At 45.5% G+C, this 21,795-nt stretch overlaps 1 protein-coding gene across 7 annotated transcripts in view; it reads right to left on the reverse strand.

The window, feature by feature from the left end:
• The window catches only part of Ten-m (teneurin transmembrane protein Ten-m), a 350,373-nt gene that overhangs the window by 59,048 nt on the left and 269,530 nt on the right, over nucleotides 1-21,795 (reverse strand). The window lies entirely within an intron of this gene.

A 21,795-nucleotide genomic window follows, 5' to 3' on the forward strand; every position in this document is an offset into this window, starting at 1 on the left:
GGTTGAGGTCTCCGGCTAATGGCTTTCTGGCTTTGAAAGCCGCGAGTTTTGCAGGTTGCCCGCTGCAAGTTGCAAGTTCCATGTTCCATGTTGCCAGTCCAACAATGAGAGGCGTATTCGCATTTTTTCTTTGTGCTTATGCAATGATAATAAAAACGCAGCATGAGGGAAGGATATATAAATGAAATAAATTACTGCGCAGGCGCAGCGGTTGCAACGGAGCTTCAAACAATGACCACGCCGGGAGGAGCTGCAATTTGAATGAATGTGAACGTGCCTCCGCGTGGGTTCCTCCCATCCCCCGTTGCAAGGAGATGCGAACGTGAGGAGATCGGGATAAGGCGGTTGGTCGTGTGGGGCACTCTCCGTACCCTGGGTCGACCGTGTCACGTGGTCATCTGTGTTGCCTCGATACCCGCTCCTCATTTGAATGAATGCCTGAATGCAACTCCTACGGCTTCATTTGCCATTATCTCTCGTTGTTGCTTGTGCTGCAGAAACTGCAATCCCTGCCGCTGCGCTGCGGTTAGTTAGTATGCTTTAATTTATCGCTGCAAAACATTTCGCAGACATCTTCCCTGCTCTGCTCCCACTCCTGCTCCTGTACACCTACTATGCCACGGGGCAAGTCAATTGTCCAGTTCCCCTGCCATCGTAAATTGCGACTGCTCCGCCCTGCCCGGCTCCTGCTCCTGCCCCAGCTCCTGCTCCTCTTTAAAGAGCATGCAAATATGACGTGGTTCCACTCTGCCTCCTCTACTTAGTTTATTCGCTTATTGAGTTTTATTGTGGTCGTCGTTATTACTTGCTGTTGCTGCTGAGGGTTATCATTATGTTCATTGCTGGGCTATTGTTCGACCCAAGGAGCGGCTCTAGACTCGCTTCTGGAGCAGCTCAAATTGATCTTTACGAGGTGCGATCATCGTGGGCGAGTGGACGATTGGCCCTAGTCCTCTAGCTGCCCCAGATTTAGCTGCCTGCCTGCCACTTCCTGTCCATGTTTCTCTGTCAATTTGAGAGTTCATTTGTATGCCAAAACAGTTCCGATAGCCCGAGATTGTGCCCCAGCGGCAAACACAAATGTAGGCAGGCTTATCTGCACAGGGCAGGACTGCAGCAAGGACTCCGACTAGGTCCTCCCAGACTGGGCATTACTTACTGTGTTGACCGACTTCCGGTCAACGAACTAAAGCATTTCCGAGCGAGAGAGAGAGGCTCTAGGATTTATGCCTTCTGCTCAGGCCGGGCACGAGCTTATAATCTTGCCACTCGAATCGCTAAGCAGCAGCTGGGGATGGGGCAGGAGCCGGAGATCCTTCACTCGACCACTACACAGCTGCACTTAATTTAGCCTTAATTAATTGACCTGCAGTCGAGTTGAGTTCTTCCTTCTTCCTGCGGCACCGCTCGCTTTCCTCCACTCTGGCCTGGCTTGCACATTTTTTTGCGCTTCCCGGTTCTGCGCAAATGTTTTGTGTACATGCAAATCGTTCATTCCCCCACTCATTCATTCGTTCACTCATTCATTCATTCGGCCAGCCATTGAGGCGGTCCGTGGCCAGCTCTATTCAGTTCCAAGTGGCGGTTCCAACCACTCGAGTGGCCCACTTGAGCAGGACCTGGCCCGCCGAGCCAGCTCATTTCCTCAGAATGCGAACTTTATTTTTATATAGCCCGTACCTCCTCAGGTCGGCTCACGCAGGGCCAACGAGTGTTCAGATATTCATATAGATAAGGGCTACTCCGCTGTAAGTAAATCCAACTCGGATAGGTAGGAAATCGATAAACAAATAGCCAACATTTGTTCAGTTTTTTCTTGTTGCCTCCTTGGGACTTTAAACCCTGCGCTCTTGATAAATAACGTGTTTAATTAATAGCGGAACCGAGGCTGCGCACAGGATGGTAGCCCGCGGAGAACTGGGTCAACGGTTCCGTGTGAATGCCGCATTATGGCCAGCCGGACAGCGACTAATTAAACCAAGGGCAGAGCTCTGGAAGACAACCGGCAAACTCCGCCACTCTGGACCCCTCCAGCTCCAGCTCTAGTTCCTCCTTCTTCGTTCAGCTGCGAGCTGCGAGCTCATCGTTGTAGACAACGATGACAGCCCGCTGCTGTTGAACTCATTCGCAGAACACTTAATGCTCACTAATGAAATGTCAGCTTAAGTCATAACTCAAATGCAGGCCACAAAGAGAACCCAGAGGGGACCGGGTGAGGAGACTCTTTCTCTTTAAGCAGAACCTATGACAAAGCCAAGCCAAGGGCGCCCAGTGCCTTTGTGCGAAAGCTCTTGAACTCTTGGACATTTGCGCCATTGGCTTTTTAAATATGACATGCATTTCGGGGGTTTTAGGCGTGTGTAGTGCCCCCGCGGGGTCCATTGTAATTGATAAGTTTTGTTTCCTGTCCGCCATTTTTGCTTACCCGGCTAAGGGAGATTGATGATGCTTTGAAGGACTCTCAAGAGCACCCATCCCGCATCTGAACTTGAGCTTTTTCGGATAATTGTAGACGGGCAAAGTGAAATGATGAAAAGTTATCGCAAGTCCTAGCCACTGCCACCCATCTGTCTGCCGTTTGATTGATGAAATGATAAATATCTAGCCGAGAGTCCAAAGTCCTGCTAAGATTGCTACAGGCCGACAGATAGAGGCGTCCTTATTATTATTGCGTTATTATTAAAGCGTTTTTAATGCTAAATGTCAAATGCAGGACAGATAAGCAGACCCAAGCTGTCAATGCACAAGAATCCAGGATAAATGGTGCTCCGCAGGACGAAGAAAACATTACTAAATGAGCATGTTCGGTGGAGGACGACCCCTGATAGAGTCCTGCCCGAGCAAAGAGATACCGTCACCGCCGTCTCCGTCTGAGCTGCAAATCCCACTTAAAATCCGCTCCGTTTACGAAAATCTAATGATGATTAATTACCGCCACAGCGTTCGGCCCTCTCCAGTGGCATGCTGGCTGAGGTTTTCCCCCATTCGGTGGGGCGAGAAGTGCTAAGTACGCTTCCCAGGGATGGGCACGTGACGAGTCACGAGTGGCCAGCTCCATCTGGCCAGAACCCGGAGCTATCTCTGGCCAGGGGCAGAGCTCTGTGCCTTTCACTCCCGCTGGCCTGGTCATTATCGCAGGGTGTTCTCTTCTCGAGAAACAGGAAAGTAATTAATATGCCGAACTTTCGATTGCTGTTACTGTCAGTTGGTGTGCCCGCCTCTCAGTCTCTGCAAGGTTAAGTCAAAGTCAAATGCCCAGGAGAAGGACATTTGGGGCGAAACTGCAAGCAAGGGCGGCTAATTCGCCAATACAATCAAAATAAAATGGGGACCACAGACGGGAATGTGATCATCCTCATTGTCGAGGCCAATCATCCAACTGCCCGCGGAGTGTAACTAACCGGCTCTTTGGGGCTGATTATGTGTCAATTAAAAACCATTTTCATGCTAATGTCAGTGCTAAAATTACAAAATTTATCAAATTTAGCTTTCCCATATAATACACATTCGTTTTGACACGCAACCGAAACTAGCATTTGGGATTATCATTTGTACATACATATGTGTCCCCCTCACCGGACGAATGAGTACAAAACGCTAATTTGTTTTTAATATGCGCCATGAACAAGAAGTTGTGGAACATTGGGCCTGTTCGATTGGCTGCTGCTCCGTTGATTAGCTTCTCAAAAATTCATAGACTGAAAAGTGTTTCGTCGTTAACACCCCGAAACTCTCTCAGCCCGAGACTAGATTTCGTCCGACCAACTCTTAAGCGTGCTTGGGCTTAACAATGTTATTAAAATTAATATAAATGACTCTCCACAGGCAGGGGGTTTGGTTGGGCTCGGTTCGCAGGTAGCGGTGTCTTGGAAACCGTTCAATGCTCTCCTGCTCTCAGTCCAAACGACCGACCACCACAATAATTAATTATACAGAGCTCCACCGCAATGGTCTACTCTTCGGCTTTAAGCTTTACGCAGAATTCGTAAAAATAAAAAGACTTGCTCTCCGCGTTCTTCCATTGTCGAAACAATTCTTACCAAACGTTTCTTCGCTTCTAATGAGCATGGAGAATTCGGTTGTAACGAGTTTTAATCATTTCCAATATAGATAGTGTTTAAGCTAGCGCCATTTAAGCCGATTCCGTTCTTTGTTATGTTAACGAGTGTAAATTTCATGGCAATTTACAGAGACGTTGATAGATTGCAGGTGCAAAGCGTTGGCTAATCAATCGAAGAACCTCCTAGGGAGAAAATCGATAAAGTAACCTCAAAGTGGTGACCCCGACTCCCAACGATTGTCATTTATATTTCCGAAACATTTGTCCACCTTTGTTTCGGCCTCACCTGCAAAACCCCCTTCCCCCATCACACTCACCTTTAATTAGGTTTTGGTCCGTCTCCCACTGCTCCAGAGAATTGCTAATCAGAGATGGAACCCCAAGGGATGGTTAATATTTGAGTGAAAGACCCGATAAAAAGCATACGAAATGCATATACCGCACTATTAATAGCAATAAATTGAATGTGCCTCAAGTGCGTGTGTGTGTCCCTGTATCTCGGCAGGCAATATTTGCCGGCTTAAATATTCATGTGAGATCAAATAATGCCAAGCCATCCAAGGCATCGACGGAGGACAGACAACTGACTGGGAGGACGAACAAGGAACGAACCCCCTCCAGCTGTGCTGAAGCAAAGCGGACGGGGAACCACAAGTTCTAACTTCTTATGCAAAGCCACTTAACAAAAAGCAATTTATTTGCACATAATTTGTCAGCACTGCCGCAGGATATGCGAAAAGATGGCGGAACAAGGGACGGCGACGGAGCCAGGGATTCTGTATTCTGGATTCTGAATCCTGGATTCGGAGTCACTAAAATTACAAATTAATTTTACCGAGAATTTGTGCAAAAACTACGTTGAAAATATGCTTAGATGCGATTACGATGAATACCATTCCACCCCAGGATTCCGCCGTCCTGGGTCCCCTGTCCTCTGTCCCCATTCTTCCTTCCCTTGCCTTGGCTACATAAGATTTCACGGAGTAAATGAAATGTATTGAATTGACATAAAAGTCGCTCAAGTTAATTCTTCGGCTTCGTAATTGGTAGGTTTTCCCGGACTCCACCCCCTCGGGCATCCCTCACATGATTACGGGGTTGCTGTCGACTGCCATAAACGGAGCACACTGAAATCCATAGAAACTTCTTCGTCCTTTCTTTGGGCTTTTTGGACAATGTCAATTTGTTAGCATTTATTGAATTGTGAATTATTAAAGCGAACAAATTGAAATCGTAAGTGTATGTATGTATGGCTGAGGGTGGTGGGGTAGTGGTACTAAGGATGAGGGTCCTCCCATGTGGTCTATAGGTACACACACCGTACTCCCCAACATACACATACATGTGTGTACTTATCTCTGCTTATAGAAATTCCATATTGTGTGTGCCGCACAAAGGCAAAGTCGATTTAGTTGGCCAAATAAGCAAGGGCAGAAAAGAAAATTGAAGGCCGAAGGCGGAAGGCAGAAGGGAAAATGGAGAAAGCACGAGTATAGAAGAAAGTCGTAATCAGTGAACAGAGGAGAGAGTTGGGGTTAGAATGAGATTTAGTTAGGGCCAACAGCTGAGCCAGCTGAGATGGCAAAGGAAAGCCAAAGACTCTGCTCAAAGGATTCCCGAGTTGGGTTCTTTAATTTTAAGTTTCTTCTGCCATTTGCAAAGGACCCTTGAGGACATTGCTTCAAGATTGTCGGCGACCCCCCCGCTGATGGCAGTTGGAACGCCCACAGCACTTAGCCCCTCCCGCTGGTAAGGCAAAGGGGGGTGGAGGGGTGGCCAGAATAAATGCCAATGAAAGCGAGTAATAAATGCAAACAGAAACATACACACACTCACTTTGGGGGGGAATTGATTGAAAAGGAAATTCCCAAAACAAAATGTGTTAGTTATAAGGGGCGCGACTTGGTGGTGGTGGTGGCTGGTATAATTTCAACAGAATGTATTAAGTAAATATGAGAGCAACAAAAAGTTGCTAAATAAACCGTTATTCAGAGTGTGTCTCCAGCATCTACCAAGACTTTCCCCTGCCAGAACCAGAGCCAGGGCCAGATCTAGAGCCTCTCTGCGGCTGGTAAATCGATATCCGAAAGTGGTGGATGATGATGGTCCATCTATGGACGCCCCAACCCCTGATATTAACAGCTTTTATTTTCTTGTGCAATTTCTCAAATATTTGTCTTTGAGTTTTTTTCCCTCGTTCCGTTGGTCCGTCTTTATTCTGGTGCCTGCCAACCAAAACAAATGGCAACTAATGGTGGCAGGGCGGGCGAGTCCCATTCAAGGACCAGCTAGGAATTTGTTACGCCACCACCACCACCATTACCACCATCTCCACCATCTCCACCATCGAAGTTCCGTTTCCATTATCAAATCGTTGACATTTATGCCGCTGGCTGGCATCACTTGATTATGATGAGACATGCGACGTGCCTCTGACTCTGGCTTGGACCAGGACCTGATGTCAGGCTTGGGACTAGGACATGGACTTGGACTCGGACTCGAACTGGTTTGCTTTCTTCTCGTACGTGTTAAATTATCACTTGCTCCTCGCTGGCCTGTATGACCCGCGGCTTTGTTTGGGTTTATAAGTTCGTTAGTTAGTTAGTGGACTTAGCTCATTGTCTCCCATCTATCACCCAACCCCATTGTTTGGCAACTCTCTCTGTTTGTGGGCAGTCAGTGGAGCTGAATCGGTCGATAGTCCTGTGCTGCAGGACACTACTCTGCAGCGACTAATTGCCAAAGCAGCTTAAGACAATTGAAATTATGAACCCAACAGCAATTGATGCCTGTGCGTTGTCCAGTCAAGAGGTCACTTAGCGATAAGACCCGACGTCCGAGGTCCCGGGGTCTCCTTACGGATGGCTTGATCCGGGGCCCAGGCTCAGGACATGTGCCGAATTGAACGTACCTGCAATTAGAATAAGCAAACGGAATAATTTGGTTAGTCGTGTCGCACAAATGGGTTCGCATGCGGCTTATTCCAAAGTGCTGGCCTATAGGGACTCTTGGCGAGGGCTTTTGGCGTCTTGAACGATTGCCAAATGTGTCGAGGAAATGCGACGAAAGCAATTTTTAGAAATCATGTTTACGACTCTGTTGTCCACCAGTCTCCCTTAGCTGCGACTGCCGCATTTTTGGTAGCAGCCATTGAAAATGGATTTGGCTGCCAGGACTCGTTTCGGAGCCAAAATAAACCGAAAATTGCATAAATTATCGCCAGATGGAGCACCCTTCCTTCCTTCGGCGCACGGTTTTTCCACTGCATTTACCGTGCAAGTAATAACAGGCCATAAAAATCACACTCCATCGAGGAGGGACTGAATCATAGAGAAATTATGTAAATATTGGGAGAGAAGGAAGTCACATATTCTGTAAGCAGTTCAGCGAACCCTCTCAAGGATTCCTCTGCAATTGATTGGAAGAAAAAGAAGGGAAACTAGTAGTCCGGTGACAAGGGATAGGTCTCTTTTTTTCTCCCTATTTCTTCTCAACAATTCCTGACTTTGTCGTTATGACAAGTGAAGTGACCGAAAAAAAGGAATCGAGCTGAAATGCCAAGAGAAATGACACTGGAATGAGCGACAAAAAATGAGGAGGGAAAAAATAAAGAAGAAATCTGGAAGAAACTGCAATCGTCATTTTGTTGGCAATGCTTCCTTACAGTTCAATTGCTGCGATTTGATGTCCTTGACATCCTTTATTCCACCAGTGAGTTCTCCAATTTCCAAGCTGGACACAAAAGCCGGGTCCCATCGAATCACATTTTGTATATATATTAACGACTATATGTTTCGGGCTCACCTCGGTCTCTGGGTCTGCACAACAATTGCTCCGATTTTTAATCAAGGAGAAACTGTTTCGATTGCTCTATAAATAATTGTCATTTCGGCTCTTATTTATTGTTTGTGTTCCTGCCAATGCCGCTGGCTGCCGTTGGGGCTGCTCCAGTTAGGTAGCAGCAAACAACAAATTGCAGCTAGTAAAATATAAATTTTATTATCTCAAATTTTTGCACTCATCAATTTCCATTGTGGGGGTCCGGGGCATCCATCAATTTTTATGACACCCCAGCGAAAATAAAAACTCGAATCAGAAAACCAACAACCGAATTTTGAATGCACACGGATCCGCGCCACGGAGCTCCTCCTGCCCAGTCCCTTATCAGTTACAAAATTGCAATATATTTTGCGGAATAGAAGGGGCGCCAGAGCGATGCTCCACATTGTTAGCACCAATTTTATGGCTTTTGCATTGTTATTGATGCTCCAGTTAATTTTTATTGTTCACTGCACATGGCCAAAGCCTGGCCAAACAGCGAAATGCTACCCATTGTTATGGTTATTGCCAGGATTTGCCCACTCGCCCCAAATCCCATCGCCATCGCCATCGCCATCGCTTCCATCCTTCCATCCCATTTGGACAAGTTACAGCGTTTAGTGTAATGCAATTATTTAACTTGTGCAACTTTTCCTTGAAGATTTCCAGTGAAGCGTCTGGAGCTCAGCTGCGTTGGAGGAAACTCAATTAAAACATCAGCGCTGCAGCAATAGCAACAGTATTTGCAACATTGCTCCGAGCACAGATGCTAACTGATAATTAAGTTGAAAATCAACTTTTTGTTTGCCGGAGATCCCTGTTCAAAGCTCGATTCGGGAGCTGGTTAGGAGAAATAATTATGTAGGAAAAAATATATGTTCTAATATCACTTAAAACCAATGAGAACACAATGCTAGTATACACGAGGTATACAACTATCTTATACGCTACGCATCTTATTCTTCATATTGTCTTTGGCTTGAGTGATTGAACTGTAGCTTAAAGATATTCATGCATCTGGATTCGTTGCGGTTCCGAGTTCCCTGTTCCCTGTTCCCAGTTCCGAGATTGTCTCCCATCCCGGTGTCATCTCAAGCGCAAACCGTTCGAAAACCTAATGAAGCGTCCCATTTTTTGTTGTGGTCGTAGGTTTCTCTTTGTCTTTCTCACCGAATTCAATTTGCGTTTCGGGTTTTTTGTTGCTGTTGCTCCCAGAGTCTGTCTTTTGTCTTGGCACGCCCCATTCTCAGTCAGTTTTAGAGTCCGGCTCAGTCCGGAGCCTCGGTTCTGTGGGCCTTTGACTTTTTGCTTTTCTATTTCTATTTTTCTATTTTTCCTTTTTTCCCCCCGTAATGCTCCATCGCGCTTTATAACCCGTTTGTTTGTCTTTCCGCCAGCGCTTCATTCGGCGACGTTCAACCTTCATTAGGGCAGCAATTAATTGTCATTTGTCAGTTTTTGTTAGACGATTTCGGTTGCTCTCGGGGATTTGGTGTGCATATTTATGAATGGGTTTTGACACTGCCATAAAAAATGATGCAAAGCGAATCGGGAAAGCCTTCGAATGGAGTTTGCCCAACAGCTGGGGCTAAAAAGCACGCATGCTGCTTGCCTTGCTTTAAAAAATGTATGCCATAAATGTTCTGCCGGCAAATGGAATGAAAATCGAACTAATGTAAAATTTAGAATCCCCCAACCCTAAAGGGTTGCTGCACAGCTGCAAAAATGGTTGGGACTCTCGTTAGTGTTGCCACTGCAACAGCTGCCACACTCTCCCTGCGCAGCGGCAATCGAGAAATGTTGCACAGAACTTGGCGCCCCACCAAGGCATCTCTAGGCTAGTGTGTGTGTCTGTGTGTGTGTGCTCCTATTGTTGGCATAAAATTTTGCGTATAATTAGAAAATTGTGGCAGGCTTCCCTCGCTCTCTCTCGTTCTTCGCTTTCCATTCCATAGGCAGCTGTTGCAGCCGCCTTCTTGTCTTCAGCTGCATCTGCAGGAGGACGGAGTGTGGTGCATAGAGACCTCTGCCTGGCACATCAATTAGTGCCGCCCAAAGCCACAGAGGCATGTGGCAAGCGCCCCCACAGCCTGCCAGTTCGAGTGTAAACTGTACGAGGTGTCACCTTCCCCCACCCAGACTCCCAGAAAGCGCATCCTTACCTCACCTGGGTTGGGTTCAGCTCAGCTCAGCCCAAAATTCAAGTTCCTTAGCCTGCTCCCTCCTTTGTGGCCGCCTTTTGACTTGCGTCGCCTGTAATTGCTTGGGGTTTAATTAAAAAACATTTGTCTCCGTTTGTTGCCATACCGAAGAGTTTGTACACGAAGGGAAGCAGGAAGCAGAGCTCCCGACAGGAGACACTGCACGACCAAAGGGATAACAAGCACAGAATACCTCGTCCTTTTTGGCTAATCATTACTAAATGTGCATTGAATGAACACAACAAATGAATGGAAAAATTGAGAATCAGATTCTTTCACGGTTTAATGCACTTTTCCTTCGTTTGATTCTCCTTTAAAAACTCCAATAATAAATGTTACACTGACTTAAGTTTCCTATGGCAGACCATGGAGAAATCCGCGCATTGATATAAACTCGAATGGGACTAGCGATTGCTACAAAAAACATGTCGCACAATTTTAGTTTCTAATCCAATGTGACTTTTGCTCTGTCTGGAATGGAACCCTGACCAAATGTGGGCGGTGCTCTCGGGCTGACAACTTCCGGGAGCGATATGCAAATGAAGCTCCAACAACTTTGCGCTATCGAAAGTCCAAGTCCGTTCCGCACCGAAATTCCACCAGTCCAGGCGGCCCAGTCCCAATCCCAATCCCAATCCCAATCCCAATCCAAATCCCAAAAAAGTGCAGCGTGATTAATGTCCCAACTTTTTAGCATGTGGCCAAAAGGGGGATGGGGTATGTGCTAATGGCCACCTAATCGTGAAAACTTTTGTCTGATTTTAAGCTGCTCCGTACGTGGAAATTTGTTGGCTGACTGCAAAATTGAAAATGCGAGAGGGGCCAACTTTTTAAGCCATAGAGAGCAAATTAAGGGCATTAAAACAAAAGTTCCCTCCATACGTGATAAAGTCAAAATGTCGAATGCAACTGTGAAAACAATCGGTATCCACCAGACCAGACCACACCAAGCTGTTAAAACAACATTTGATGGGGCATTTTTTGTTCGACGACAGATCCCTCGGGGATCAAGAAGAAAATGTCAATTTCTCTGTTGATCTTCCCCATTCCCATCCCATTCCCGAATCCAAATCCCAAAGCGACTTTGAATGCTGTGCGTGTTAATGACATGCTTTCCCTGTTCTTTATGTTTTCTTTTGGCTGAACAATTGTTTTCCCATTTGCCTTTTCTCTTGTCTAATTTATGTCATTGTCGTTTGTTGGTCCAACATCGTCCAGAACAACGAACAACAGCGAAAGATGCTGCAGAGACAAAGCATTAAGTGTCATTAATGCAAATAAATTGTACAAATTCCCAAAAAAAATACCCAAAAGCTCTCTCTCTCTATGTGGAATGTCAGCCAGCGATTAAAAGTGCATTACTAGAAATGGGAAAACGGGAATGACACTGTCTCTAAACATATCCATTTCCATTTCCACGTTCATCCATAAGTCATTTGAAAGTCGTCGAAGCGAGGGGAACGGAACCCTTTGTGTCCGCTGATTACAGTTCGCGTTACCAGTCCCGTTGTTGTCATTACCAATTAAATTGAATTAAACAGACACACGCAACAATTTGTTAACCGTAAACGCTATATATTTATGGCCACATGTACTTATTTGAGGCAGAAAGCCGGCAGCGGCGGCTAGGATAACGCTTTCCACCCTTTCCACTTCGCGGCGGCAATCGAAGCGCATGAAAAATGCATGACAAGGAAACTCAAAACTCAAACACAGGCGAGGTGAGGTGAGGTGAGGTGGGGCAACCGCAGATGGAGAAGGGGTTACTATCTGATTGACAGCTTGACCGATTTCCATGGGCTCCTGCGGGAGGGTTCAATGATGTGTGTGTGTGGTATTCAATTACAGGGCACACAAGTATATACAAGAGGGGGAAGGGGAGTGCACATATGACATATCTGCTGGCCAGTTATAGTGCGACTGCCATAACTACTGCTACGACTAATTACACGCACATTCCCCACTCACCGACACCACCCACACCGGGCTTAGTTGGGCATAAATAATTTCGTTGGCGAGTCGACGACGTGTAGAGCCCCGATAGACATCGCGGACCCTATCGTATTACGGTTTATTAGTATCCCATTATATGCCTTCGACTCGTAGCTTGTATTATTTGCCTTATCGCGAATCGCAGGATATTCCACATGCGTTGGTAATTGCGTTGACAGCAACTCGGCGATGGAGTGAAGGCCATGTGTCCCAGGGCGAATTCTGCGGTTGCCAGTCGCGGATCTGGTTGCAGTCGTTCACCTTTCCCAAACCATCGATGGATAAATGCCCAACAATTGGAGACTCGTTAAAAAAAAGGTGAATATTAATCAATAGCTGTACCCCAAGTCTCATTGCCTTACCCCCCCTTGGTGGCAGAGTGTCAATAGGCTAATCAGATCGGATCAGTTGCATGTCGCGATTCATTAACTAACAAAACGAAAGGGGTTGTCCACAGTCCAAAGTTTCGAATTCAACCCGGTCAACACCCACACTAGACACACGATGTTCGCATGTGATAAAAGTAGAGCAATTTCCATAGGCCTTGGTTGGTCCTACGTAGCTTGTGGCTATATTTAAGCCTCCAACGAGACACAACAAACTGGGCTAAGCAGCATACTCGGTACTCATTGTTTATGGTGTGTCTTGGCACGCTCCGCTGGGTTTCACCCAACTCTTGACCCCACGCAACGTCAACAAGAACTATTGTCCAACTACAGCGTCTCGCACCTAAACCGTTTTTAGTACTTTACGGCTAATAAAATACGAAAACCAACAATGGAGCGCGCGCAATACAGGAACCCGATAACTGAGCAAACAAATAAACAAATAAATAAATAACCAGCGAGGGATAGTTGACGAACTGCCTGTCGTTTAGAGTGCTGTCTTGGAGGCGTCCTCTTCGGTTCTGCAGGGGTTTTTTCTTTTCTTTTTATGTAACCTATAATTTTGGTAAGTAACCGGAAAACGGTTCACGTTCGTCGGCTTCCGTTGACCCAACCCCGACTTAGGTACCTGTTCGCCCTACTTTTCAGAGCGTCTCCCGCAATACGTTTTATTACCGGTCTGGGTCATTTGTCTCCGTTTGATTCTTACATATCACCGAGCTGCCTCTGATCTGTTCGACCGTGAAATTGCCCAAAGCCATTGGAGTGCCTTCGATCAGCTTTATCCCCTGTATACATCTTCCAAGTTGCGATTTACTCAAGAGGCTACTGCACCTTCCCAGTGCACCTCTTAGGACAGTTTAGTGCTGCCGTTGTCTCTTCAGCGTCCACATTTCAAAGGACTTAATTGAGGGCCTGGCATAACCAATTATTAGAACCTGCAGGGGATGATGGCTCCCGCTGAAAGCCCGCGACCGCAACTACGAGAACTGTCTGCGGCTTCCACGATTTTAATGCCTTGTCACGCTCTGGCATGCCGCCGTAATTTTTCATATGTATGAGCTGTTTTTCTTTCCTTTTTTGTCAGGGCTTTTCTCGCTGGCTTTCTTTGGCTATTTATTATTTAACATGGGACCGGCTGTGAGTGAGTGCGTGTGTGAATCTTGTAAATCTCTTGCTTTCAACACGGCGGCCACTACACCTACATGCTACACCCTCCACGATCTGGTTTTTTGCTTGGTCACTGCTTTTAAGAGAATTCTTTAAGCGACTTTAAATGCGATTCATGACAGGGGATTGGTTGGAGATTTCTCGCCTGAATATTGCATGTTTTAGTTACCGCTTTGTTTCGATTTCAGATTTAGTTGCCATTATTAAGTGGCCCGTCTTGGCGGCGAATCCCCACTGTCATCGCGTCATTAGCCGGAATTTTGTTTACGTTCCGCTCTAAGCTTTGCCCACATTTATTATTAATTGAACGCACAAATAATCTGAACAAATGTTTGGTTACGAAACAGCCCCGCTTGCTGCGCAACTTTTAATTATTGGTTGCACGAATAAGGATTTGGGGGGGGGGGTAAATTGGGCTCCATCAAAGTTGTAACTACAAATTACTAATATGCATATGAAATACAAACTTTTTCTAGCCCCGGCTGTCGATTACGTGCTCCCGAGGTTCCAATTAGCTCCACATTGATACGCCAGAGCCCGTCAGTTTACAGCGGATCCGCGGCGCAGAATAACTCTGCTGATAACTCTGGCAATGTTGGGGGTTTTTTTTGGACCCCGATAAGCGGACTCACCCACACCGTAATCACTCCAAAACGGATACGGATACTGGATGCTGGATGCTGGACGAAGCCGAAGCAATCAGTCGACCGAGCGCGTGGGCTTCTGTACTATGAACGGATGTGAGTCAATCAATGAAAGCGAACAACGAAAACAATTCGAGTAATTCGAGAAAAATAGAAATAATGTGAATATTTGTTGTTTCCACCAACTGTTGGTTGCTCTACTCCCTTGTTTGTTGGCCAAACTAACTAATTAAACCGCAATTCAAATATGTTGGCCGGCAATTTGAAAAGCGCGTTTTAAGCAAATACGCAAATATCTGTGTACAGAGCCCACAGAGGGGGCGGGTGATGTATATCATTGAGCAGGAAAATCAATTTTTGAATGCGCAGAATTTTCCCTTCTCTGTCTCTGTTACGAATTCTTTTACAGGCAACGTGAAAATGTACAACTCTGGCCCCCCTTGCGCGCAATATAAATTTGTTGCCACAAAAATAAATGCCACACGTTATGTTTATTTGTGATACACCTGGATAACTTGCTGAAGGGTGGATCCAGCTCCTTCAAGTGACCTTCACAGCATTTCCCTTAGCCCAAACCTTTGGTTTTCTCTCCATTTTGACCTGTTTGTCTTACCCTGTTTGCTTTCAATGCATTTTAAAGTTTGGATTTCGGGGAAGAGCTCTCGCCAAGAGAATCAAGCAAAGTGGGTTGAAATAGATGTACATACCTGGAAAAGAAGAAGGAAAAGTGACATTATAACGGCGTCTCAGAGAAGTTTGGTTAAGTTTGAAATGTCTCCACCATTACCCTACGATTCCAGCTAAGATACTTTTGCTATTGTCACAACTTTGCCCACATATTGTGCCAACCTCTGCTATGTATAGGGGGACAGCCATTGTTGATGTAATCGATACTTTTTCGAGTTGCGAGGCTGTCGCCTACGTCTAAGCTGCTGCAGAGATACCGATACTGAGTTGCTTTCAACTTTTCGATAAGTAGGTGAAGTACGCTCCACAATTCACTGCTGGCATCTGGCCTTACAGGAAGCCAATGCACTTGTTCCGCCATCTATCCATCCATCCATCCACCACCCCCCAGGGCCCCATTGTGTTCCGTAATTAAATATTTTTCATGAGCCAGCTGCTCCACAGAGATTGCAACTTTCTAAAAAAAATACATTCCATTCATCGCATTATCTGGAGAGATGCACTCGCTTGTCTTGCCTCAGTTTCCGTTTGATAAAACCCTCGGCTTTGCCTCCTATTTCTGATTTAATTTGTATTCTGACTCGGCTGCCTGCCCTTTGCATTCGCATGCAAATTCCCGAGGCTCTCAAATTGGTTGCGAGTTCTTTTCAATTTCGATTTCAATTTATGCCACAAGCGTGTACAGTGGGGCGGACAGGCGAAATTGTCATATTCCGCGGTGGCCCCTCAAGTCGCCTCCATTGTTCCGCGTTCCGCGCTGATGTAGATTACGCAGAACTTGTGCTGCTCATCCCTTCTCCCTACTTCAAGGCGATTCCTTGAGATTATTTTTGCATTTCTGATTCGCTTCTCGGGAAATTATTCTGTCGCTGGCTACTACCTCAAGATACTGGGGCCAGATATACATATAGAGTACATATAGAGAGTCAAGCCCTCCTCCGTATTTATAGACTGGGGAATGTCAGCCGCCATCTCTGGGCTCTTAACGATGACACTTGAGTCATGTTAATGAGTCTAATATCGAAATTAATATAAATTTTTATGGCGCAATTTGAGCGACTGAGGGAAATACGCACTAAAAGCGATGCCAGCTGCTGGGGCAGTCTGAGGGAGTCCAGAGAATTGGGTCAAAGTCTAGAGTAGAGGCCATAAAGAAGACACAGGAGAGGGGAGTTTAAGTGCTGTATCCCCCTACTAATTGATATTCGATGTATCTTACGAATCTTTCCTTAAAAGTGCTTTTAATCCGGAAACGCATCTTTAAAGTTCCTGTTAAGAGGAATCTGCTTAGATTACTCATTTAATATGCACCTGACTCGGCAAAGAATCAAATGTACTTTATGGCATTATGCGTTTCGTTTCAAAATTGCTTGTGTTGTGCTGAAATGCTTGTGACATTTTATATTTGGAGGGGAAAAGTGTCATAAAACATCGACAGGAAACTTATTATTGTTTGTCTGCATTAGGACACACAGAGTGTGCCATTTTTTACGACTTTTGGCTGCTCGAAACTAATATACTTTTTATGTCTGCGCTGCTTCAAAGTGTCAATAAAAGTGCTGCACCGAAAGTGGGGCACGCTCCGGCCGAGATTGACCCGAAACGGGCAAAAGCAGGGCACACTCACTCACACTGAGGGAGAGAGGGAGGGATTAATTAAGCGCATTACTTGAGCAAACTAATTCATCTAAACTGTCATCATCATTTCGAGCAACTGTCAGACATTAGACGTTGACGAAAAACTTAACGCATTACCCAACTCCATTCTGGTCCGGCTAGGAAAAGTCACTTTTAATTATGTCGGAGAGCCCGGCAAGCTAAATATTAATGAGCCAACGAGGAGCTAAGCACGCACGCAGCCCGACCTGGCCAACCCTTATGAATATTGCATGGCCCAGGCTAACCCATGTGCTAATCAATCAATTTTTTCGACACTTGCAATTGGTCGGACTCAGTGTGTGTGTGTTGTGTTTGCAAAACCACCGACTAACTACGAGTAGACATCGCCACCGCCATCGTCGTCATGCGGATTGTCCAATGGTTTTAAAAGTTATTCCTGGCAGCTCTCTGATTGAGTGGCATGACCTCTTCGCAGGCCCTGCCCCTGGTGATGTATGACAGAGATTTGACAGCTCTAATTCAAATCTTGTGTACAATTTACATGCGGAATAAAGAGCTGAGAGCGCTCAAAGCGGAGCACTAATGAACTACATGTGTGCCAGCAGATGGAAAATTACAAAGTCTTGTATCTTGTATCTTTGGCTTTTTTAAAATGCAGCATCCCCCGAGCAGACTCAGCCTCCTCCCATGGTGTTCCATCCACTTGATGTCAACCGCAATGAATAAATAGACGCTGGAGTTGGGATTCTACCACTGGTGGGAGGAGGGGGGACTGGGGCACCAGGGCAGGTCTCTCTCTTCGCGGAAACATCTTCATAGACAGCGTTTCGGAATGCGGAAGTTGTGCATTGTCTGCGATATACATATATATTTTAAAAACAAAAAGCATGGCGAACAAAACAAAATTGCAACAAAACGCATGTGGCACACATTTTAAGTTATTCACCAACACACAAATGGTGGCAACAAAAGGAGCTGCACGCCCACTCCCTCCCGCCCCCTTTGACGATGGAACCCATAGTCCATAGTGCTTGGGGGTAGGCCACACAAGAATTACCCGAATTATCTTTAATTGGACTTGGGTGCCGTTGCGAAATAATTAATTTTGTCAGTTCAGTGTCAGCGCGCCAATTTCAAATGCAAATTGTCCACCATAAATAACGAAAACGGCCCGGCCGCGTGTGTCAATATTAATTGGACAGTTATCGCCTCGGGCGGTCGCTTTGGTTAGCTGCTTGCTTAACCTCTATGCCGCAAATCCATATCCCGGACATGGCCGGACACGCTCCGCCGTAGAATCCAATCCCCCTTGGACTCGGCCGAGTCAATGACCGTGTTGAAAAGTCACCGCAAACAGTGGCTGCAAGGTGGCGGTCGGACAGAAGGGAGTGAGCAGACCGGAGCCCGGAGCCCGGAGCCCGGAGACCAGTGCCGGGAGCTGCCGCGGTGCATTCACCTACATTTCGCACGCCATCTTGCCCCTGCCCCCTCCCCTTGCAGACCACCAGCTGGCAGCACAAAACAAAATGGCGTCAGTGGCGGACACAAAAGGAAGTCTGCGACGAATGGCGCACGGCGGAAGCGGGGCAAAGACGATGACGATGACGATGGCGATGGCGAAAAGGGATGGCAAAAGTGCAAAAGACAACAAAAGTCAACGACTAAAACACTCGAGAGCCCCCGAAAGTGTCCGGCAGTGTTCGGGGTTAACTGTTATTTAAAGTGGCTAGGTGGCGCCATCCAGCGGCCAGTTGGGCGGCGGATCAGTTGCTGTTTACAGTTACTTAGCACGTAAAATATTTACCCCAAGTGCCGGGAAGTCCCCATTTTTTCTTTTATATACCCTTGCAGATGTTATAATAGCTTGGATGGGAAGCTTGTAACGGCTTTGCAAGATACTTGTAAAATTCTTAATGGACAGCATCACACGATTTGATCTAGACAACATAATTTCCTTAAACTTAAGAGATATTTAGGATATTATAAAAATCAACATATACAGGAGTACAAAGTTCAACTTCACCTTTTTTCCAGGTCGAAAGGGCGCACGGGTTCTATGGCGACTTAATCGATGGGGTCCCTTTTTTAAGTTTCTGCCCGATTTCGCTAGCATTCGAATGCATTTAATTTAAACTTTGCTCCCCACTCAAAGGCCAAACTCGGCGCTCACAACTTTTCCGGACTCCACTCGTGCTCGTGCTCGTGCTCATATTTTCCCAGCGCTTTGCCTTTGCGGCTTTCCTCGCCCCTACTTACTTACCCCACCGCCACCACTGCCTTTTTGCATTCACAGCCTTTTGCATTTGCCGTAATATCTCTGTCGAAAATGAGGGGTGGGAAGGGGGAAGGGTGGAGGGCAACCAGCATTGGGCAACTCTTTAGCAATTTTGTAATTTAATTAAAAATATTTTTTCAAGTGGTTTGCGCTGTAAATACAACAAACTATCCAACGTCCCCGCCTTCCCGGGCACTTTCCTCCCTCACTTTTCCCCAGCTTTTCTCTGCCGGCTTTGTCTGTGTGCGTGTGTGTGGAAGAATTTCAAAACTTCATTTTGAGCTTCCGAAGTTTCGAGTACTCCACACTCTACATGTGTGTGTGTGGGACGTAGACTGTGTGTAAATATTTTTTTGCAATTAATTTTGAGCGGCTTATAATTTACTAATTTAGTTTTCCTTTTTTTCCTCTGCGGCTAAAAGTTTCCTGCACCACCGAAATGTTGCAAGAAAAACACTATAGTGGAGAGAGAGAGAGTTGAAAGCTCTTTGCGAATGAGTTTTATGCGGGAGAAAAGTGTCAGATCCGATCAGTTATTTCGGAATCACAGGGAATCGAGTATAAACTGGGCTTTGAGGCAAGGTCGCAAGTCGCAAGTTGAAACGAAATTAAATTAATCAAAATATATTTGCATATTTTAGCAGCAGCAGCTGGCACAAAACGAAAAGTCCCATGCCCCAAAAGCCTGCTCATGGCACAACCGAAATTCTAATTTACCAAATGTGGGAAAAGAATTCCAACTCGAGTCGAGTCGAGGCCAGTGGGGTTTGTGCGGTGAGCGGGCGGCGAGTTGCCTTTTTGCTATTTATATGATGCATACATATTACGTATACGTATCCACTCACTTCCTCTCTGCTTTTTTCTTTCTTTCTCGTCCTTCGTTTTTGGTTGCTCCGCACAAACTAAAACTAATTTGCAAAAATCTACCACGCATGTGTTTGCTTTTGTGTGTGAGTGGAGGAGCGCTTGCTCATTTTTAGCGCTGGAACCTTTTTGTGCCATTTTATTTACAGGCATGTAAACACACGAGAGGTGCACACACACACACACACACACACACACAGTCGCTCAAGTACACTGAGCACTTCAGCGGGTGTTTCATGCGTTGGTTTTGGTTTGCGAGCTTGACAGCATTTCAATAGAATTAACACACACATGCACATATACACACACCCGCACACTCGCATATAGATGAAAGGACAGCGAGAGAGTGAAGGAAAATTAAATAAAATTATACGAGAAAAAACACAGAGTGGGCCGAGGAGGAGGAGGAGGAGGAGGAGGGGAGGAGAAAACTGAAGAAGTGAAAAGCTTGCTGACGAAAGGTTCCACATGAAAAATGCGCATAAATAGTTGGGGGGGGGGGCTTCAACGGGGAACCCCAAGTGGATCTGGGTCCCGCTCTATGTTTGAATTACACATTTCACCCGAGTTGTGTGCCTGCATCCGTGTTTGCCTGTTTGGTTAGGTTGCCACTTGACAAATTCTTACAGTTTTGCGAGCAGCATTATTTCCTACGCTTCCCCAACTCGCCACGAGAGCCTCTTTTCGCATCCAGCAAGTGAACCTAATTAAGCTCCCCAAGATACAAGTGCAACTTTCCCGGCGATGGCCAACCCCTCGATTAATTATGATTTTGAGTTTAGTTTCCATTTCATTAATAAAATTCTATAACTAAGGCTAATGCTAATAATGGAAATATCTAAAATAAAACTGAATCAAAATCAAACATAACTATCAATTTATAAGAGAAAATAATCCAAATTTGTAGAAACATAACCCTACTATTATGAAGGTCCCAAGAGAATATCTCAATATATATATGTTATAAACTACAATTTCAATAATCCAAGCTATGACTTTAAATTTAAGTCTTTCACCTCATAAATATATATAGAAATTATTTAATATTTAATTAATAATAAAATTAGAGGCAAGGCAACTAGATTTTCTCTATACCCATTACTAAAAAACCTGGAAGAAGAACCTTTTAAGAGAAAAAATTGGTAATCGGCTGTCCATCGACTAGTAACCGAAGGATGGCCAATGACTGACTGACAATCACTTAAGTGGAAACCGATAAAAATCTTCAAGAAGCGAGCACAACACAAAACACAAAACAAGACAAGAAGAACTGGCAGAAGACCCAAAAGCAGCACCAGCAACCGGACAAAGCCGGCCCGAGAGAGCCAAAGTCATGACCAGGCCCAGACCCAGACCCAGGCCCAGTCGCCGTCACAGTCCCAATCCCATGTCCCAAGTCCCGGTCGCAGTCCCCCTCCTCAGATCCATTCCCAGTCGAAGGAGAAACAACAGCAATGGCAACACATTCGACATTTATGGATATTGAAGCTTATAGTCAGCCAGTCGCATCGGGGCAACGGAGGGAATTACGAGGGAACAGAGGCGTTGTGGTAGACAGCAAACCGGATTTCTGATTCTTGGCCAGTTTTTCTCTTCTTTCTTTTTCGAGAAAGAAAAAATTGTTAATACCCAATAACCGAAGAGTGTGCAAGGGAGTACTAGATTCTATACAGAGTATATTTATTATTTTTAAAGTATATGTACATGTTGATCAACATGAAACGACGAAAAGAACATTACACATATGTAGATCTCAAAGGGATTGGCAATATTAACCAGATCTTTGAAATAGTATTTAATACAGGGTACCATACATTCGAGACACTCCGTTATAGCGTTCCTTCTGGTTGCCTATGGAAAATTGCGGCCAGGAAAAGAGACGGAGATGCGCTTTGGTCAAAAGGTCAGATGACCAAAGCAATTTACAATTTATTTATGAAGGAATTCATTTGTTTAATTAAATATATATTTCATGCCGCAGCGCAGCGAGCGGAAAATGCATTGGCGATTCACAAGACCGTGCCACTTTCTTCTGGGCACTTGCCAATGGTATTTCCTAAATGGCCTTAGCAATAGA

Source organism: Drosophila serrata, unplaced genomic scaffold, assembly GCF_035046125.1.
Source record: "Drosophila serrata isolate PLE 108 unplaced genomic scaffold, ASM3504612v1 contig_17, whole genome shotgun sequence".
Taxonomy (NCBI): Eukaryota; Metazoa; Arthropoda; class Insecta; order Diptera; family Drosophilidae; genus Drosophila; species Drosophila serrata.